This window comes from Hemitrygon akajei, chromosome 2, assembly GCF_048418815.1.
Source record: "Hemitrygon akajei chromosome 2, sHemAka1.3, whole genome shotgun sequence".
NCBI classification, from domain to species: domain Eukaryota; kingdom Metazoa; phylum Chordata; class Chondrichthyes; order Myliobatiformes; family Dasyatidae; genus Hemitrygon; species Hemitrygon akajei.
The window spans coordinates 63,852,547-63,868,195 of NC_133125.1; the positions used below are offsets into that span (position 1 = coordinate 63,852,547).

Genomic DNA, 15,649 nt, shown 5'->3' on the forward strand with positions numbered 1-15,649 from the left:
TATTGATGAGCTCTGTATTGCACGTAGGGGAGGAGGGGAGGATATTTGGCAGATTATTGATTTGCTCTGTATTGCACGGAGGGGAGGATGTTAGGATGATTATTGATGAGCTCTGTATTGCACAAAGGGGAGGAGGGGAGGATGTTAGGCATTTATTGATAAGCTCACTGTTGCACGGAGCGGATGAGGGGAGGATGTTAGGATGATTATTGATGAGCTCTGTATTGCATGGAGGGGAGGAGGGGAGGATGATAGGCTTATTTTTGATGAGCACTGTATTGGATGGAGGGAAGGACGGGAGGATGTTAGGCTGATTATTGATGAGCTCTCTATTACAAGGAGGGGAGGAGGGGAGGATGTTAGACTGATTATTGATGAGCTCTGTATTGGATGGAGGGAAGGACGGGAGGATGTTAGGCTGATTATTGATGAGCTCTCTATTACAAGGAGGGGAGGAGGGGAGGATGTTAGACTGATTATTGATGAGCTCTGTATTGGATGGAGGGACGGACGGGAAGATGTTAGGGTGATTATTGATGAGCTCTCTATTACAAGGAGGGGAGGAGGGGAGGATTTTAGACTTATTATTGATGAGCTCTGTATTGGATGGACGGGAGGATGTTAGGCTGATTATTGATGAGCTCTCTATTACAAGGAGGGGAGGAGGGGAGGATGTTAGACTGATTATTGATGAGCTCTGTATTGGATGGAGGGAAGGACGGGAGGATGTTAGGCTGATTATTGATGAGCTCTGTATTGCACGGAGGGAAGGACGGGAGGATGTTAGGCTGATTGTTGATGAGCTGTCTATTACAAGGAAGGGAGGACGGGAGAATGTTTGGCTGATTATGGATGAGCTCTGTATTGCACGGAGGGGAGTAGGGGAGGATGTTAGGCTGATTGTTGATGAGCTCTGTATTGCACGGAGGGGAGGAGGGGAGGATGTTAGGCTGATTGTTGATGAGCTCTGTATTGCACGGAGGGGAGGAGGGGAGGATGTTAGGCTGATTATTGATGAGCTCTGTATTGCACGGAGGGGAGGAGGGGAGGATGTTAGACTGATTGTTGATGAGCTCTGTATTGCACGGAGGGGAGTAGGGGAGGATGTTAGGCTGATTGTTGATGAGCTCTGTATTGCACGGAGGGGAGGAGGGGAGGATGTTAGGCTGATTGTTGATGAGCTCTGTATTGCACGGAGGGGAGGAGGGGAGGATGTTAGGCTGATTATTGATGAGCTCTGTATTGCACGGAGGGGAGGAGGGGAGGATGTTAGACTGATTGTTGATGAGCTCTGTATTGCACGGAGGGGAGTAGGGGAGGATGTTAGGCTGATTGTTGATGAGCTCTGTATTGCACGGAGGGGAGGAGGGGAGGATGTTAGGCTGATTGTTGATGAGCTCTGTATTGCACGGAGGGGAGGAGGGGAGGATGTTAGGCTGATTATTGATGAGCTCTGTATTGCATGGAGGGGAGGAGGGGAGGATGTTAGGCTGATTATTGATGAGCTCTGTATTGCACGGAGGGGAAGAGGGGAGGATGTTAGGCTGATTATTGATGAGCTCTGTATTGCACGGAGGGGAGGAGGGGAGGATGTTAGACTGATTGTTGATGAGGTCTGTATTGCACGGAGGGAAGGAGGGGAGGATGTTAGGCTGATTGTTGATGAGCTCTGTATTGCACGGAGGGGAGGAGGGGAGGATGTTCGACTGAATATTGATGAACTCTGTATTGCATGGAGGGGAGGACGGGAGGATGATAGGCTGATTATTGATGAGCTCTGTATTGCACGGAGGGGAGGATGTTAGGCTGAATATTGATGAGCTCTGTATTGCATGGTGGGGAGTAGAGTAGGATGTTAGGCTGATTATTGATGTGCTCTGTATTGCACGGAGGGGAGGAGGGGAGGATGTTAGGCTGATTATTGATGTTCTGTATAGCACGGAGCGGAGGAGGGGAGGATGTTAGACTGATTATTGATGAGCTCTGTATTGGATGGAGGGAAGGGCGGGAGGATGTTAGGCTGATTATTGATGAGCTCTGTCTTGCACTGAGGGGAGGATGTTTGGCTGATTATTGATGAGCTCTGTATTGCACGGAGGGAAGTACGGGAGGATGTTAGGCTGATTGTTGATGAGCTCTCTATTACAAGGAGGGGAGGACGGGAGAATGTTTGGCTGATTATTGATGAGCTCTGTATTGCACGGAGGGGAGGAGGCGAGGATGTTAGGCTGATTATTGATGAGCTCTGTATTGCACGGAGGGGAGGAGGGGAGGATGTTAGGCTGATTATTGATCAGCTCTGTATTGCACAGAGGGGAGGAGGGGAGGATGTTAGGCTGAATATTGATGAGCTCTGTATTGCACGGAGGGGAGAATATTAGGCTGATTGTTGATGAGCTCTGTATTGCACCGAGGGGAGGACGGGAGGATGACAGGCTGATTATTGATGAGCTCTGTATTGCACGGAGGGGAGGATGTTAGGATGATTATTGATGAGCTCTGTATTGCACGGAGGGGAGGATGTTAGGCTGAATATTGATGAGCTCTGTATTGCATGGAGGGTAGTAGAGTAGGATGTTAGGCTGATTATTGATGAGCTCTGTATTGCACGGAGGGGAGGATGTTAGGCTGAATATTGATGAGCTCTGTATTGCATGGAGGGGAGTAGAGTAGGATGTTAGGCTGATTATTGATGAGCTCTGTATTGCACGGAGGGGAGGAGCGGAGGATTTAAGGCTGATTATTGATGAGCTCTGTATTGCACGGAGGGGAGGATGTGAGGCTGATTATTGATGAGCTCTGTATTGCACGGAGGGGAGGAGGCGAGGATGTTAGGCTGATTATTGATGAGCTCTGTATTGCACGGAGGGGAGGAGGGGAGGATGTTAGGCTGATTATTGATCAGCTCTGTATTGCACAGAGGGGAGGAGGGGAGGATGTTAGGCTGAATATTGATGAGCTCTGTATTGCACGGAGGGGAGAATATTAGGCTGATTGTTGATGAGCTCTGTATTGCACCGAGGGGAGGACGGGAGGATGATAGGCTGATTATTGATGAGCTCTGTATTGCACGGAGGGGAGGATGTTAGGATGATTATTGATGAGCTCTGTATTGCACGGAGGGGAGGATGTTAGGCTGAATATTGATGAGCTCTGTATTGCATGGAGGGTAGTAGAGTAGGATGTTAGGCTGATTATTGATGAGCTCTGTATTGCACGGAGGGGAGGATGTTAGGCTGAATATTGATGAGCTCTGTATTGCATGGAGGGGAGTAGAGTAGGATGTTAGGCTGATTATTGATGAGCTCTGTATTGCACGGAGGGGAGGAGCGGAGGATTTTAGGCTGATTATTGATGAGCTCTGTATTGCACGGAGGGGAGGATGTGAGGCTGATTATTGATGAGCTCTGTATTGCACGCAGGCGAGGAGGGCAGGATGTTAGGCTGATTATTGATGAGCTCTGTATTGCACGGAGGGGAGGAGGGTTGGATGTTTGGCTGATTATTGATGAGCTCTGTATTGCACAGAGGGGAGGAGGGGATGATGTTAGGCATTTATTGATAAGCTCACTGTTGCACGGAGCGGATGAGGGGAGGATGTTAGGATGATTATTGATGAGCTCTGTATTGCATGGAGGGGAGGATGTTAGGCTGATTATTGATTAGCTCTGTATTGCACGGAGGGGAGGATGTTAGTCTGATTATTGATGAGCTCTGTATTGCACGGATGGGAGGATGTTACGCTGATTATTGATGAGCTCTGTATTGCACGGAGGAGAGGATGTTAGTCTGATTATTGATGAGCTCTGTATTGCACGGAGTGGAGGATGTTAGGCTGACTATTGATGAGCTCTGTATTGCACGTAGGGGAGGAGGGGAGGATATTTGGCTGATTATTGATGAGCTCTGTATTGCACGGAGGGGAGGATGTTAGGCTGAATATTGATGAGCTCTGTATTGCACGGAGGGGAGGAGGGGAGGATGATAGGCTGATTATTGATGAGCTCTGTATTGCACGGAGGGGAGGATGTTAGGCTGAATATTGATGAGCTCTGTATTGCATGGAGGGGAGTAGAGTAGGATGTTAGGCTGATTATTGATGAGCTCTGTATTGCATGGAGGGGAGGAGGGGAGGATGTTAGGCTGATTATTGATGAGCTCTGTATTGCACGGAGGGGAGGAGGGGAGGATGTTAGACTGATTGTTGATGAGGTCTGTATTGCACTGAGGGGAGGAGGGGAGGATGTTAGGCTGATTATTCATCAGCTCTGTATTGCACGGAGGGGAGGAGGGGAGGATGTTAGGCTGATTATTGATGAGCTCTGTATTGCATGGAGGGGAGGAGGGGAGGATGTTAGGCTGATTATTGATGAGCTCTGTATTGCACGGAGGGGAGGAGGGGAGGATGTTAGGCTGATTATTGATGAGCTCTGTATTGCACGGAGGGGAGGAGGGGAGGATGTTAGACTGATTGTTGATGAGGTCTGTATTGCACGGAGGGAAGGAGGGGAGGATGTTAGGCTGATTGTTGATGAGCTCTGTATTGCACGGAGGGGAGGAGGGGAGGATGTTCGACTGAATATTGATGAACTCTGTATTGCATGGAGGGGAGGACGGGAGGATGATAGGCTGATTATTGATGAGCTCTGTATTGCACGGAGGGGAGGATGTTAGGCTGAATATTGATGAGCTCTGTATTGCATGGTGGGGAGTAGAGTAGGATGTTAGGCTGATTATTGATGTGCTCTGTATTGCACGGAGGGGAGGAGGGGAGGATGTTATGCTGATTATTGATGTTCTGTATAGCACGGAGCGGAGGAGGGGAGGATGTTAGACTGATTATTGATGAGCTCTGTATTGGATGGAGGGAAGGGCGGGAGGATGTTAGGCTGATTATTGATGAGCTCTGTCTTGCACTGAGGGGAGGATGTTTGGCTGATTATTGATGAGCTCTGTATTGCACGGAGGGAAGTACGGGAGGATGTTAGGCTGATTGTTGATGAGCTCTCTATTACAAGGAGGGGAGGACGGGAGAATGTTTGGCTGATTATTGATGAGCTCTGTATTGCACGGAGGGGAGGAGGCGAGGATGTTAGGCTGATTATTGATGAGCTCTGTATTGCACGGAGGGGAGGAGGGGAGGATGTTAGGCTGATTATTGATCAGCTCTGTATTGCACAGAGGGGAGGAGGGGAGGATGTTAGGCTGAATATTGATGAGCTCTGTATTGCACGGAGGGGAGAATATTAGGCTGATTGTTGATGAGCACTGTATTGCACCGAGGGGAGGATGTGAGGCTGATTATTGATGAGCTCTGTATTGCACGCAGGCGAGGAGGGCAGGATGTTAGGCTGATTATTGATGAGCTCTGTATTGCACGGAGGGGAGGAGGGTTGGATGTTTGGCTGATTATTGATGAGCTCTGTATTGCACAGAGGGGAGGAGGGGAGGATGTTAGGCATTTATTGATAAGCTCACTGTTGCACGGAGCGGATGAGGGGAGGATGTTAGGATGATTATTGATGAGCTCTGTATTGCATGGAGGGGAGGATGTTAGGCTGATTATTGATTAGCTCTGTATTGCACGGAGGGGAGGATGTTAGTCTGATTATTGATGAGCTCTGTATTGCACGGATGGGAGGATGTTACGCTGATTATTGATGAGCTCTGTATTGCACGGAGGAGAGGATGTTAGTCTGATTATTGATGAGCTCTGTATTGCACGGAGTGGAGGATGTTAGGCTGACTATTGATGAGCTCTGTATTGCACGTAGGGGAGGAGGGGAGGATATTTGGCTGATTATTGATGAGCTCTGTATTGCACGGAGGGGAGGATGTTAGGCTGAATATTGATGAGCTCTGTATTGCACGGAGGGGAGGAGGGGAGGATGATAGGCTGATTATTGATGAGCTCTGTATTGCACGGAGGGGAGGATGTTAGGCTGAATATTGATGAGCTCTGTATTGCATGGAGGGGAGTAGAGTAGGATGTTAGGCTGATTATTGATGAGCTCTGTATTGCATGGAGGGGAGGAGGGGAGGATGTTAGGCTGATTATTGATGAGCTCTGTATTGCACGGAGGGGAGGAGGGGAGGATGTTAGACTGATTGTTGATGAGGTCTGTATTGCACTGAGGGGAGGAGGGGAGGATGTTAGGCTGATTATTCATCAGCTCTGTATTGCACGGAGGGGAGGAGGGGAGGATGTTAGGCTGATTATTGATGAGCTCTGTATTGCATGGAGGGGAGGAGGGGAGGATGTTAGGCTGATTATTGATGAGCTCTGTATTGCACGGAGGGGAGGAGGGGAGGATGTTAGGCTGATTATTGATGAGCTCTGTATTGCACGGAGGGGAGGAGGGGAGGATGTTAGACTGATTGTTGATGAGGTCTGTATTGCACGGAGGGAAGGAGGGGAGGATGTTAGGCTGATTGTTGATGAGCTCTGTATTGCACGGAGGGGAGGAGGGGAGGATGTTCGACTGAATATTGATGAACTCTGTATTGCATGGAGGGGAGGACGGGAGGATGATAGGCTGATTATTGATGAGCTCTGTATTGCACGGAGGGGAGGATGTTAGGCTGAATATTGATGAGCTCTGTATTGCATGGTGGGGAGTAGAGTAGGATGTTAGGCTGATTATTGATGTGCTCTGTATTGCACGGAGGGGAGGAGGGGAGGATGTTAGGCTGATTATTGATGTTCTGTATAGCACGGAGCGGAGGAGGGGAGGATGTTATACTGATTATTGATGAGCTCTGTATTGGATGGAGGGAAGGGCGGGAGGATGTTAGGCTGATTATTGATGAGCTCTGTCTTGCACTGAGGGGAGGATGTTTGGCTGATTATTGATGAGCTCTGTATTGCACGGAGGGAAGTACGGGAGGATGTTAGGCTGATTGTTGATGAGCTCTCTATTACAAGGAGGGGAGGACGGGAGAATGTTTGGCTGATTATTGATGAGCTCTGTATTGCACGGAGGGGAGGAGGCGAGGATGTTAGGCTGATTATTGATGAGCTCTGTATTGCACGGAGGGGAGGAGGGGAGGATGTTAGGCTGATTATTGATCAGCTCTGTATTGCACAGAGGGGAGGAGGGGAGGATGTTAGGCTGAATATTGATGAGCTCTGTATTGCACGGAGGGGAGAATATTAGGCTGATTGTTGATGAGCACTGTATTGCACCGAGGGGAGGACGGGAGGATGATAGGCTGATTATTGATGAGCTCTGTATTGCACGGAGGGGAGGATGTTAGGATGATTATTGATGAGCTCTGTATTGCACGGAGGGGAGGATGTTAGGCTGAATATTGATGAGCTCTGTATTGCATGGAGGGTAGTAGAGTAGGATGTTAGGCTGATTATTGATGAGCTCTGTATTGCACGGAGGGGAGGATGTTAGGCTGAATATTGATGAGCTCTGTATTGCATGGAGGGGAGTAGAGTAGGATGTTAGGCTGATTATTGATGAGCTCTGTATTGCACGGAGGGGAGGAGCGGAGGATTTTAGGCTGATTATTGATGAGCTCTGTATTGCACGGAGCGGAGGATGTGAGGCTGATTATTGATGAGCTCTGTATTGCACGCAGGCGAGGAGGGCAGGATGTTAGGCTGATTATTGATGAGCTCTGTATTGCACGGAGGGGAGGAGGGTTGGATGTTTGGCTGATTATTGATGAGCTCTGTATTGCACAGAGGGGAGGAGGGGAGGATGTTAGGCATTTATTGATAAGCTCACTGTTGCACGGAGCGGATGAGGGGAGGATGTTAGGATGATTATTGATGAGCTCTGTATTGCATGGAGGGGAGGATGTTAGGCTGATTATTGATTAGCTCTGTATTGCACGGAGGGGAGAATGTTAGTCTGATTATTGATGAGCTCTGTATTGCACGGATGGGAGGATGTTACGCTGATTATTGATGAGCTCTGTATTGCACGGAGGAGAGGATGTTAGTCTGATTATTGATGAGCTCTGTATTGCACGGAGTGGAGGTTGTTAGGCTGACTATTGATGAGCTCTGTATTGCACGTAGGGGAGGAGGGGAGGATATTTGGCTGATTATTGATGAGCTCTGTATTGCACGGAGGGGAGGATGTTAGGCTGAATATTGATGAGCTCTGTATTGCACGGAGGGGAGGAGGGGAGGATGATAGGCTGATTATTGATGAGCTCTGTATTGCACGGAGGGGAGGATGTTAGGCTGAATATTGATGAGCTCTGTATTGCATGGAGGGGAGTAGAGTAGGATGTTAGGCTGATTATTGATGAGCTCTGTATTGCATGGAGGGGAGGAGGGGAAGATGATAGGCTGATTATTGATGTTCTGTATTGCACGGAGCGGAGGAAGGGAGGATGTTAGGCTGATTATTGATGAGCTCTGTATTGCACGGAGGGGAGGAGGGGAGGATGATAGGCTGATTATTGATGAGCTCTGTATTGCACGGAGGGGAGGAGGGGAGGCTGATTATTGATGAGCTCTGTATTGCACAGAGGGGAGGATGTTAGTCTGATTATTGATGAGCTCTGTATTGCACGGAGGGGAGGAGGGGAGGATATTTGGCAGATTATTGATTTGCTCTGTATTGCACAGAGGGGAGGATGTTAGGATGATTATTGATGAGCTCTGTATTGCACGGAGGGGAGGAGGGTTGGATGTTTGGCTGATTATTGATGAGCACTGTATTGCACGGAGGGGATGAGGGGAGGATGTTAGGATGATTATTGATGAGCTCTGTATTGCATGGAGGGGAGGAGGGGAGGATGATAGGCTTATTTTTGATGTTCTGTATTGCACGGAGCGGAGGAAGGGAGGATGTTAGGCTGATTATTGATGAGCACTATATTGCACGGAGGGGAGGAGGGGAGGATGTTAGGCTGATTATTGATGAGCTCTGTATTGCATGGAGGGGAGGAGGGGAGGATGTTTGGCTGATTATTGATGAGCTCTGTATTGCACGGAGGGGAGGATGTTAGGCTGATTATTGATGAGCTCTGTATTGCACAGAGGTGAGTACTGGAGGATGTTAGACTGATTATTGATGAGCTCTCTATTACAAGGAGGGGAGGAGGGGAGGATGTTAGACTGATTATTGATGAGCTCTGTATAGGATGGAGGGAAGGACAGGAGGATGTTAGGGTGATTATTGATGAGCTCTCTATTACAAGGAGGGGAGGAGGGGAGGATGTTAGACTGATTATTGATGAGCTCTGTATTGGATGGAGGGAAGGACGGGAAGATGTTAGGGTGATTATTGATGAGCTCTCTATTACAAGGAGGGGAGGAGGGGAGGATTTTAGACTTATTATTGATGAGCTCTGTATTGGATGGAGGTAAGGACGGGAGGATGTTAGGCTGATTATTGATGAGCTCTCTATTACAAGGAGGGGAGGAGGGGAGGATGTTAGACTGATTATTGATGAGCTCTGTATTGGATGGAGGGAAGGACGGGAGGATGTTAGGGTGATTATTGATGAGCTCTCTATTACAAGGAGGGGAGGAGGGGAGGATGTCAGACTGATTATTGATGAGCTCTGTATTGGATGGAGGGAAGGACGGGAGGATGTTAGGCTGATTATTGATGAGCTCTGTATTGCACGGAGGGAAGGACGGGAGGATGTTAGGCTGATTGTTGATGAGCTGTCTATTACAAGGAAGGGAGGACGGGAGAATGTTTGGCTGATTATGGATGAGCTCTGTATTGCACGGAGGGGAGCAGGGGAGGATGTTAGGCTGATTATTGATGAGCTCTGTATTGCACGGAGGGGAGGAGGGGAGGATGTTAGACTGATTGTTGATGAGGTCTGTATTGCACGGAGGGGAGGAGGGGAGGATGTTAGGCTGATTATTCATCAGCTCTGTATTGCACGGAGGGGAGGAGGGGAGGATGTTAGGCTGATTATTGATGAGCTCTGTATTGCACGGAGGGGAGGAGGGGAGGATGTTAGGCTGATTATTGATGAGCTCTGTATTGCACGGAGGGGAGGAGGGGAGGATGTTAGGCTGATTATTGATGAGCTCTGTATTGCATGGAGGGGAGGAGGGGAGGATGTGAGGCTGATTATTGATGAGCTCTGTATTGCACGGAGGGGAGGAGGGGAGGATGTTAGGCTGATTATTGATGAGCTCTGTATTGCACGGAGGGGAGGAGGGGAGGATGTTAGACTGATTGTTGATGAGGTCTGTATTGCACGGAGGGAAGGAGGGGAGGATGTTAGGCTGATTGTTGATGAGCTCTGTATTGCACGGAGGGGAGGAGGGGAGGATGTTCGACTGAATATTGATGAGCTCTGTATTGCACGGAGGGAAGGATGTTAGGCTGATTGTTGATGAGCTCTGTATTGCACGGAGGGAAGGAGGGGAGGATGTTAGGCTGATTGTTGATGAGCTCTGTATTGCACGGAGGGGAGGAGGGGAGGATGTTCGACTGATTATTGATTAGCTCTGTATTGCACGGAGGGGAGGATGTTAGGCTGATTATTGATGAGCTCTGTATTGCACGGAGGGGAGGATGTTAGGCTGAATATTGATGAGCTCTGTATAGCATGGTGGGGAGTAGAGTAGGATGTTAGGCTGATTATTGATGTGCTCTGTATTGCACGGAGGGGAGTAGGGGAGGATGTTAGGCTGATTATTGATGTTCTGTATAGCACGGAGCGGAGGAGGGGAGGATGTTAGACTGATTATTGATGAGCTCTGTATTGGATGGAGGGAAGTGCGGGAGGATGTTAGGCTGATTATTGATGAGCTCTGTCTTGCACTGAGGGGAGGATGTTTGGCTGATTATTGATGAGCTCTGTATTGCACGGAGGGGAGGAGGGGAGGATTTTAGGCTGATTATTGATCAGCTCTGTATTGCACAGAGGGGAGGAGGGGAGGATGTTAGGCTGAATATTGATGAGCTCTGTATTGCACGGAGGGGAGAATATTAGGCTGATTGTTGATGAGCTCTGTATTGCACCGAGGGGAGGACGGGAGGATGATAGGCTGATTATTGATGAGCTCTGTATTGCACGGAGGGGAGGATGTTAGGATGATTATTGATGAGCTCTGTATTGCACGGAGGGGAGGATGTTAGGCTGAATATTGATGAGCTCTGTATTGCATGGAGGGTAGTAGAGTAGGATGTTAGGCTGATTATTGATGAGCTCTGTATTGCACGGAGGGGAGGATGTTAGGCTGAATATTGATGAGCTCTGTATTGCACGGAGGGGAGGAGCGGAGGATTTTAGGCTGATTATTGATGAGCTCTGTATTGCACGGAGGGGAGGATGTGAGGCTGATTATTGATGAGCTCTGTATTGCACGCAGGCGAGGAGGGCAAGATGTTAGGCTGATTATTGATGAGCTCTGTATTGCACGGAGGGGAGGAGGGTTGGATGTTTGGCTGATTATTGATGAGCTCTGTATTGCACAGAGGGGAGGAGGGGAGGATGTTAGGCATTTATTGATAAGCTCACTGTTGCACGGAGCGGATGAGGGGAGGATGTTAGGATGATTATTGATGAGCTCTGTATTGCATGGAGGGGAGGATGTTAGGCTGATTATTGATTAGCTCTGTATTGCACGGAGGGGAGGATGTTAGTCTGATTATTGATGAGCTCTGTATTGCACGGATGGGAGGATGTTACGCTGATTATTGATGAGCTCTGTATTGCACGGAGGAGAGGATGTTAGTCTGATTATTGATGAGCTCTGTATTGCACGGAGTGGAGGATGTTAGGCTGACTATTGATGAGGTGGGGTAAGAAGGGGAGGAGGGGCATTAACGGAAGTCATTTATTTATTTATTATCCCCCCTTTTGTCCTCTCTCTTTTTTTCTCTCTCTGCCCCTCTCACAATCACTCCTTGCCTGCTTTCCATCTCCCTCTGGTGCTCCCTCGGCCTCCCATCCCATGATCCTTTCCCTTCTCCAGCTCTGTATCCCTTTAGCCAATCACCTTTCCAGCTCTTAGCTTTGTCCCCTCCTGTCTTCTCCTATCATTTCTGATTTCCCCCTCCTCCTCCCACTTTCAAATCTCTTACTATCTTTTCTTTCAGTTAGTCCTGACGAAGGGTCTCGGCCCAAAATATCAACTGTGCTTCTCCCTATAGATGCTGCCTGGCCTGCTGTGTTCCACCAGCATTTTGTGTGTGTTGTTTGAATTTCCAGCATCTGTAGATTTCCTCATGTTGCGCTGTCACAACACACTGCTTCAACATTATAAGTAATTTTTCATGTTGTAAATAGCATTACTTAAAATCAATTTACAACCTTCATTTAAATTAAATCTATCAAGTCTACCTTTAGAAAAAGTAAATCCCATTTTGGCTTAAGCCAGTTCTTTAACAGAAATATATTCTGTTTGCCTTATGAGTTTTTAAAATTTATGAAAGGGAAAGAAAGAAATTAATTTCCAGAAAGGCAAGCCAAGCTTAACTACCTGTTTTTTTCAAGAAAGGTTGTCTAAAAATTCATTCTCTACTCAAAAATGCATTGACAATTATTTTTGAATTATTATATCTACAACTTACTGCTCACGCTAATGTATCGTGAGCTGTAGATTTAATAGTTTTTATGCAGGAGTTCCTTGAGCCTTGAAAATTATTTCGGGGTTTTCTCCAGGGCAACAAGATTGAGAAAGGATTTTCCACAGTTTGTTGTCTTTTGCACACTGCCTGTCCATCCTGTTGGGATGGTCTTTCATTGAGTCTATTATGGTCACAGGATTTATTGAGTATGCCCACAAAAAATTAATCTCAGGGTTGGCAATGGTGACATGTGTGTACTTTGGTAATCAATTTACTTTGAACTTTGAACTGTACTCATTGGAGTTCGGAGGAATGAGGGGGGATCTCAGTGAACACCACTGAATATTGAAAGGCCTCAGTAGAGTGGACATAGAGAGTATGATTGCTATAGCTGGGGGTCTCCAGGACCAGAGGGCACAGCCTCAGAATATAAGGACATTTTTGGAATAGAGATGATGATTGCCACAGACTGTTCTGGAAGCCAAATCAATGGGTATATTGAAAGTGGAGGCTGATAAGTTCTTGATTAGCAAAGGTGTCAAAGATTATAGTGAGATGCCCGGAGATGGAGTTGAGAAGGATAATAATCAGCCACGATGGAATGGCAGAGCAGACTCAATGGTCAAAATGGCCGAATCCTGCTCTTATGCTCTAACTGCCATGGTCCAGCAAGTTTCGAATCGCTTGTGAGATTAATACTAATCAGCTCTTTATAACTAAGTTTTAAACTTAACAATGATCTGTACTAGGTTAAAAAAAGATTAGCTTTATTTGTCACATGTACATGAAAACATGCACAGATACGTGCCGTTTGCATCAACAGCCAACACAGACCGCAAGGGCCTGCTTCAGGGCACCCGCAAGTGCCACCATGCTTCAGACAGCAGCGTAGTAAGCCCACAGCTCGCTAGCCCCAATCCGCACACCCTCCGCAATTTGGGGGCAACAGGAGCAGCTGGAGAAAACCCATGTAGTCATGGGGAAACCATACAGACAGTGGCAGGAATTGAGCCCTGACCTTCCAGTTGTTGGTGCTACACTAATCTGTCGCTAATTAACCTTACAGCTCAATTTTTAAAACTTCAGCTGACAGCTTCGAGAAACCTCAGACGAGGGGTAGTTCTTGGAACTCCTGGTGTCAAATGCTTTTTGTTACATGGGGTGCCAAGGTTGAAATCAGTCAAGGAGGAGGGTGATGCGAGTCAGAGAGTAAGCTGGTCATGGACAAAGTTAATGCCTTTGTTCTTCACTGTTTATAGGAAGGCAATTGCAACCATTTTTAAAAAGTGCCCAAGAATAAATCTTCTTTGATAAAGAAGATAAAGAAGCTTGGGCAAAAAGAACTATGTCTTTCCTTTGGCAATGATCAGATGAGTAAGGGGCACCAAATGTTTCTCAGCTTGAAAGCAGAGGAGAAGAAGAGGGAAATTATGTCAGTTCACCCAAAACTATGATTCACATTTGTCATGGTCACAATCTATTTCATTTGGACACTGGACAGGAAAGGGGGGTTGGAATTGGAAAGATTGGGGCTTGAGTATTGATTTGCGAATGTAATGCCCTGGTTAAGACATGCTGTGGGGTAATTTATAGAGGCTGTTTTCTGTAAAAAGCAGTGTGCCATACAGGAAAGTGTGTTTTGGCTTCCGCTAAGATATAAGCACATGTTGTCCAGCTTAGGAATGTGAGTCAGCCAATCCAGATGGTGGAATGTGAGAGAAGGTTCTAGAGAGCTGTGGGGAAAAGTTTTCTGAAGGGCAATAGTCTGTTTTCAGGGTCTTTGGGAGGAAGCTGCAGAGCGGGGCAGAAGGGCAGATGCTGCAGAATGCCGTTGGGAGAAGTGCTTTGTGCAGATGAATGACTCCAAGGAGGAAGGGCCAATACTCCTGAGGGAGAGAGCCCGTTCATTCGAGGTGGTTCCGAGGGAGTTTGAAAATGTGATGGTGTTTTCACACAGACTGTGGGTCCAGTGTGAGAGTAAGAGATACACCCCAGAATACTCCAGTATGAGCTCCAATGGTTCTGTGCAAATTGGACTGGTTTAACTGTAACGGGCCTTTTTCTTTTTCCTGTTAACTGTTTAATAAAGCTGGCAAATATACATACTTTCCTTATAATTTTATGCGGTGTATAATCTGTTACTTCTTGTCAACTGATAATTGTGTATGGGTAGTATTTACACAGCATTCACTCAAATCGAGGTTCCGTTAATTGGAACGTCCCAACTTTCCTGTTTGGTTGAACCCAAAATCGTTATTGAGACAAGTTTTCATACGAGCTCAGTGAGAGGGTTACACAAAGATAGAGTTTGCAGGGAGATATGGAAAAGTGAGAAGGTCAGGGATGATGGGGTCTTAGGGATTGTCAAAGAACAGAGGGAACCTGCATTAGAAATGCAACAGTCCATGAAAGTCACAGCACATTAGATAAAATGGTGACGAAGGCAACGGCCACATGAACATAAGATATAGGAGCAGAATTAGGCCATTTGGCCCTTCGAATCTGCTTTCCCATTTCATCATGGCTGATCCATTACCCTCTCAGCCCCACTCTCCTGCATTCTCCCCGTAACCCTTCATGCCTGACTAATCAAGAATCTATCAACCTCTGCTTTAAATACTTAAATATGCCTAATGACTCAGCCTCCACTGCTGCCTGTAGTAACGATTCCACAAACTTATCACTCTCTGGCTAAAGAAATTCTTTCTTATCTCCATTCTAAATGGATGACTCTCTATTCTGAGGCTGTGCCCTCTGGTCTTAGGCTCCCCCGCCATATGAAACATCCTCTGCACATCCACTCTATCGAGAGGATACTGCCTTCATTAGCCAGTGCTTTCTACAGTTCTGGTGGACACACTATAGGAGGATCAGGTTTACACTGGAGAGGGTGCAGAGGAGATTAACAAGTTGTTGTCTAGGGTGGACATTTCAAGTAAGAAGGAAGACCCAAAAGGCTGAATCTGTTTTCCTTAAAACAGAGGAGGTGGGTCAGGGTGGGAGGGTAAGTGGGGGAAGGGGCTGACTTAATCAAGGTATACAAGATTATGAAGGGAATAAATAGGTAGATATAACAGTGTTTTCATTTTCACAGAGGTGTCTAAACTATGAGCTTGGGGTACAGTGTAAGAGGATTA

At 47.2% G+C, this 15,649-nt stretch overlaps 1 pseudogene; it reads left to right on the top strand.

The window, feature by feature from the left end:
* The first annotated feature begins 13,304 nt into the window (after nucleotides 1-13,304).
* LOC140720737 (ubiquitin carboxyl-terminal hydrolase 35 pseudogene) overlaps nucleotides 13,305-15,649 on the top strand; it is a 34,835-nt pseudogene continuing 32,490 nt past the window's right edge.